Source organism: Macrobrachium nipponense, chromosome 29 (assembly GCF_015104395.2).
Source record: "Macrobrachium nipponense isolate FS-2020 chromosome 29, ASM1510439v2, whole genome shotgun sequence".
In the NCBI taxonomy this organism is placed as follows: domain Eukaryota; kingdom Metazoa; phylum Arthropoda; class Malacostraca; order Decapoda; family Palaemonidae; genus Macrobrachium; species Macrobrachium nipponense.
In genome coordinates, this window is record NC_061092.1 from 44,964 (window position 1) to 51,849 (window position 6,886).

The window sequence follows — 6,886 nt, forward strand, 5'->3', positions numbered from 1 at the left end:
AGCTTGGAACCTTAGGTACAAGTGGATTTAGATGTTTCGAATGAACGAATGAGGTCGTGCAAATCCTTATCATTCGTTAGATCTAATCCTCTGTTTCTAAAGACTGCTGAGAGCATACTCCTGTACCCCTTAATAGTTGGTACTGAGAGATGCGACTTTTGTCTAAGAAACAGAAGGAAATCTGCAATTTCGGTCACAGAGGTACTGGAAGAGGACAGCTTCTTCGACCTACACCAGTTTCTGAAAACTTCCCACTTCGATTGGTACACTCGCCTCGTTAGAAGATCTGCGGGTTCATATAGCAAATTGCGTTTGCTGCCTGGCGAGGAAAAACCCTCACGTTCTGACAAGTCTTTCGATAGTCGAAAGGCAGTCAGAGCAAGAGCGGGTAGATTTTGATGGTACCTCTCGAAGTGGGGTTGTTTGAGCAGATCTATTCTGTTTGGAAGAGATCTGGGGAAGTCCACTGTCCATTCCATCACTCTGTGAACCAAATTTGAGCTGGCCAATACGGAGCGATCAGAGTCATCTTGGTTCCTTCGGATGCCACGAATTTTCTGACTACTTCCCCCAGTATCTTGAACGGGGGAAAAGCGTAAAACGTCTATTCCTGACCAGTCCAGGAGAAAGGCGTCCTGTTGCATAAGGCCGGGGATCCTCCACCAGGGCACAAAATGTATCTATCCGTTTGGAGAGGAATGTGGCGAAAAGATCTATTTGAGGCTTCCCCCAAAGGAGCCAAAGGCTCTGACAGACTTCTGAGTGGAGTGTCCACTCTGTGGGAAGGACCTGGAATCTCCTGCTCAATCTGTCCGCTCTCACATTCCTCTCCCCTTGAACAAACCTTGTTAGGAGAATTACCTTCCTTTGGTTCGCCCAAATCAGTAGATCCCGTGCCAGCTCGTACAGAGCAAAAGAGTGCGTCCCTCCTTGCTTCTTGACATAAGCCAGAGCTGTCGTATTGTCTGAATTTATCTGCACGACTTTGCTCTGACTAAGTGTTCGAAGCTCTTTAGCGCCAGGATTGCAATCGCTAAGAGCTCTTTGCAATTTATGTGGCCATGACACCTGTTCTGCCGACCAGGTGCCTGACACTTCTCTGGGTCCCAATGTTGCACCCCAGCCCGCCTCCGAGGCGTCTGAAAACAATGTCAGGCTTGGGTTCCGTACTTGCAGGGACACTCCTTTGTTTTCCTTAATGGAACCAACCACCACTTCAAATGATGTTTTATCTCTTCCGAGATTGGAAACGTGTCGAGAGCTGACCTGTCTTCCAACTCCAACTTCTTTTAGGAAGAACTGAAGCGGTCGAAGATGTAACTTCCTAGGAGAAAAGAAACTGTTCGAGCGAGGAAAGGGTTCCAGAAGGCTCAGCCATTCCCTCGCTGAAGTGCGCTCCTTCCCTAGAAAGTTCGATACTGTGGCACAGCCTTTCTTTATTCTCTCTTGAGATGGAAAAACTCGAAAACCCCGAGAATCCATCTGAATCCCCAGATAAACACGTTCTGGCTGGGGATCATCTTGAGACTTCTCGAGGTTCACGATCAATCCCAAAGACTTTGTCAATTCCAGTGTTGTTCGCAGGTCCTCCAAACACTGCTTTGAGACCTGGCTCTGATGAGCCAGTCGTCCAGGTACAGGGAGACATTTATCCCTTTCAAATGTAAGTGCCTTGCTACATTTTTCATCACGTCTGTGAGACTGAGGAGCCGTGGACAGGCCGAAACACAGGGCCCTGAACTGATAATTTCTTCCTTCGAACATAAATCGAAGGTACTTCCTCGACGAATGGTGGATCGGGATGTGGAAGTATGCGTCCTGAAGGTCTAGGGACACCATCCAATCCCCTTGCCGCAGTGCTGCAAGGACTGAGGCAGACGTTTCCATGCTGAACTTCTGTTGTTCGACGAATTTGTTCAGCGCACTTACGTCCAGTACCGGTCTCCATCCCCCCGAGGCTTTTGTTACAAGAAACAAGCGATTGTAAAACCCCGGGGAGTTGCAATCCAGCACAAGTTCTATTGCTCTTTTTTTTTGTCCCACATCTTGTTTCCACCATCTGACGAAGAGTATCCCTCAGAATATAGGGTCCCTGTATCTGGCGGACAATTCCCTCGGAGATGTTGTCAAGGGAGGAATGTCCTTGAATGGGATGCGATACCCCTTCTTGATAATCGACATCGTCCAAGTGTTGGCTCCTATGTCTTCCCAGGCTTTCGCAAAATAATGTAGCCTGGCTCCTACGGGTGTCTGGAGGACAGAATTTTCACTTCCCTTTCTTAAAGGAACGGAAGGAAGACCTGCCCTCTTATCGGTTGACTTCCTTCTGGCGATCGGTCTAGTTGGAAGACCTCCTCGAAAGGGCTGTTTCTGAGCTGGGCGAGCCACTTTCTTTTCCTCACTAGCCACAGGCCTATTCTTCCTTGAGGATTGTCTAAGGAGATCCGGGTGGCCTTTTCCGTCAGAGAGAATGCGCGATGTCCTTCACCAACTGCGAGGGAAAAAGGTTTTCAGAGAGAGGCGCAAACAATAAGGCGGCTCTCTGTGAATGAGAGACGGCCTTCGTGAGGAAAGCACTGTGCACCGCCCTTTTCTTTAAAACTCCTGCACCATATAGAGAGCATACCTCAGCCGATCCATCCTGAACAGCCTTATCAATGCAGGCGAGGATGCAATTCAGGGTTTCTGGGTCGAGTTGTTCATTTTCTTGAGATTTCTTGGCCAGAACCCCAAGGGACCAATCTAAGAAGTTAAAAACTTCTAAAAGTATGAAAAAGTCCCTTGATGAATATTTCCCATCCATTGAGATCCGTTTCCGAAAGCCCCCATGTAACCTTCGCTGCATTCAAGGCGTGCCTTCTCGACGAATCCACCAAACTCGAGAAGTCTGACTCAGCTGAAACGGACAGAGATAATCCCATATCCTCTCCCGTTCGTACCAAATTCCTCTCCTCCCTGTAAGTTAGCGGGAGGCATACAAAAGACCGTCCTTCCTAAACTCCTCTTCTTCTTGAACCAGGAGTCAAGAGATTGTAGAGCTCTCCTCATAGAAATGGCAGGCTTCATTTTAAGGAAAGAGGAAGACTTGAGTGTTTTCGTGCCTTGAAAAAAACTGCGAGCGTGGCGAAGGGGGAGCAGCTGGCGTCAAAGAGTCTCCATATTCCTCCAACAGAAGGGACGAAAGAACTTTATAATTAGAAGATCCTTCCTTCATTTCGTCCTCCGAGGCATCTTCTGGGTTGATAGGCTCGGAAGGAGAAGGCTCTCTTCTTTCTACTGACTCTTCTCTTACTCTCTTACGAGTGTCAGGCTCTTCATACGAGGAATGCGCCTGGTGTACAGTAGGAGTATCTCGCCTGGGAGGAGTAACGTGCTTGGAATACTCCTGGCGCCTGGCAGGCGCAAACAAAGCGCCTCCGAATACTCCTGGCTTTCAGTAGGCGCATTTTGTTTAGAATCCTCCTGGAGCGTTGTAGGGAGTATTAAGTTCCGAGTACTCCTGGCGCCTGGCAGGCGCAGAGCGCCTCGAATACTCCTGGCTTTTATCAGGCGCATTTTTGTTCAGAATACTCTGCCTGGCGCGTGGTAGGAGTATAAGGTCAAGGAATACTCCTGGCGCCTGAAAGAGGTAGTATTAGTTCCCGAATACTCCTGGCGCCTGGGGAGGAGTATTAAGCTTCGGAATATCCTGGCGCTTTTGGGGAGGAGTAAACGCGCATGAAAACTCCTGTCGCCATGGCAGGCGCAAAGCCCGGTGAAATACTCCTGGCTTTTAGTAGGCGCATTCAGGAATACTCCTGGCAGTGTGGTAGGAGTATTAAGTTCCGAAGTACTCCTGGCGCCTGGGATGGAGTATAAGTGCAGAGTACTCCTGGCGCTGTGAGGAGTATAAGCTTTCCCGAATACTCCTGGCGCCTGGGAGGAGTATTTAGTTCAGAATTACTCTGGCGCCTGGGAGGAGTATCTAGGCCCGACGACTCTGGTGTCTTGTAGGAGTACGTCGTTCCGAATACTCCTGATCCTTAGCATGCGTCTGATGTTTAGTAGGCGCGCTTTCCGTCTCACAAGTGCTATACTCCAGAACAGGATCTTCCTCTTCAGCTAACTCTTGGCGCTGATTGAAGATCTTGAATCTTGTACTGGCTCGTTGCGCCTACTCGGAGTCTGGCTTCTGGTTGGCGCCCTACTCTTGACAGGAGTAGCTTCCTTTCTTACCTCTCTCCTGTTCTAGCGCACCGCCCCCCCCCCAGAGATGGCCGCCTGTGCGACAACTCCCCTGAAGGATGCGTCGCGCCTGGCAGGAGATAGGTATTTAGATCTTTTAATAGGAAGCCTATCATCCTTCTTACGAGTAGGCTCCTTATAACGAGTTCCTACTAACAAGGCTAATTGTTGCTCTTGCATATTCTTCAAAAATTTTCTTGGTTGAGGAATCTTCCGCATTAGGAGAGGGAGATCTGGAAGGCGCTCTAGGATCTCTTCCAGACCCAGAGTCTGACTGGTATTCTCGCCCTCTTTATTACCGAAGGCGCTCCTCCTTCTGAGAAGCGCTCGGGACTCGAATTGAGCTCGTGCTCTTTCTTACTCCTCTTCAAAGGACGGAAAGATTCGACTCCTTCAATCCTCTTCTCGGCGAAGGCGAACTCGACGACGAAAAGCACTCTCGAAGGATGCTTTCCTATAGCGGTCCTGGCAGTCGATACGATCGATTATGCCGAAGGGACGCTGATCGTTGGGGATCTCCACAACCCCCGTACGGCTTTCGACTTTCCTTCTCCTCCGGGCCAGGGAGCTTGGAAGAGGTCTAGGCCTGGGAGCGTCGCAGAGACGACCAGACGCCCCCTCCCACTACACTGGGGACACTAATATCACTGCCACATTCACTTTCCTTACCTTCCAATGCTGCGACTTTTTCCTGCATTTTCTGAAGGGAAGCTCTAAGTTCTGCTATTTCCGAAGCAGAACTAGAGGGATCAGCAAGTTGTGAACGGGCTGAAACAGAATGGTTATTATTATCATCATAGGAAGAAGCTACAGAGCTAGACAGTAAATCATGAGAGGCAGACATCTGCGGGTTTTATAAGCCGCCTTTCCTCTCTCTATCTCTCTCTAACTTCTTCAAGTAAGAAGTTAGATTCTTCCACTCTTGTGCACTCAGATTCTCACACTCATTACACGTATTCTCAATCGAACATTCAACCATTCTACACCCCCTACAACTAGTGTGAGGATCTACCGAAGCTTTCGGAATCCTCACCTTACAGCCCTCATTCACACACACTCTGAAACTAACACTAGAATCAGACATATTCACAAATTCCAAAAACCAAGTCCAAAAAAACAGTCCACGATAGCGAATGCCAAACAACGATCCAAGTACGTCACCAAATATCAGCGAGAGATGATCAAAAGCTTTGCGAAAAACGAATTTCTAGTCAGGAGGAAGTAACAACAATGTTGATACAGCCGGCGACAGAGAGATTATGATTAGAAAACGGGAATAGTTCCTAGCCCTGCCACCCAGAGCAGGGCGGTAGATCACCTGACCTACCTAGCGAGTGCCACCGCGAAATTTGAAATTCTGTCGGGAACGACGGAGTCTATAGCTATGTATATCTGACAGGTAAGTTGAATGTATGAAACTCAAAATTCCAAGAGACAAGTCTTTCCTCCGAGGAGGATCATTATTGCATACTTCCGTTGCTAACGAGTTCTCCTCCTACATGTTGATGAGTTTCTCGTTGCAGAAGCTTCCCTATCCTTGCCACGAAGGAAGGGAAGGAGCTTGGACTTTAAAAGAGATTCTGAGCTGAAATTGGTGATTTCTAGCTCTTGAATGTAGCTCTCTGAACCTTTTGGGAAGTAGTTGAGCCCTTCCTCGCGTTCCAAAGACTCTGTCAGTAAACGTTTAAACCTTTTCTTCTTCTGAGATGACAATGTCACTACATTACCCGGACAACGAAACCTCTATCTAAAAGCGTTGATCCAGGAATAAAAGGCTTTAGTTCTCTTGCCAAACCTACTATGCTGGCCAGAACCCATTGCCGAGTCGTCATAGAATTTGATTCCAGATTCTAAAGCCCAAAATTTCACTTGTCCTCTTGATCGTTTAGGACAAGAGAAACATTTGATTAGGAGCAGTTCCATCTTGTCGGACCACGGAATCTGAGGCCCAAATTAGGATCCCATTCTAAGTATAAGATCTCTTAATCTTATCGTATAGAGGTATTGTATAAGATCCCGAAGATCTTAATTCTCTACTATCTCTAATATTCTTTGTCTAGACAGAATATATCTTTTCACTGTGTTCATTGATAGCATAAATTACCAAGGTGATTCTTCCCTCTGAAAGGGAAGAAAATCATTATGTAGTTCACAGAGGTATCGGAAGAGGACAGTTTCCCCTTTCTATCTAGCACGATCTGCAGCAACTCTATGTCTTTAACATATTTAAAGGAATTATCAAGCTTCCCTTGAAAAATCCTCTCATTCATATTTACTTCTGGTCAGTCTGCACGCAGACAGACTCAGAGTGAATAGGTTTTTCAGGTCCAATATTTATAATAGATTCCGATCAAATCTCTTAGAAAAACCTTCCGACACATGCTGAAAGAAGAACGTGACTTCTGTGAATCCAACCTTTTATTGCCAAAATGTGCATTCATCTTCTTCCTTAGATGCCCATTTATTTTAATATGTGTTAAGAATATATACAACTAGGGGAAAAAAACTAAAGTTTATTCCCCTCTTTAATTTAAAGATGGCGTATCTTGCTACCTCTCTTGTTTCGAGGAAAAGGAAGCAATCTATAAGAAGGTCGTTCATCTTCTGCCTTGCGAAGATATCTGTGAATATTTTCCGCAGGGTCTGACAACTCTTTCCAATG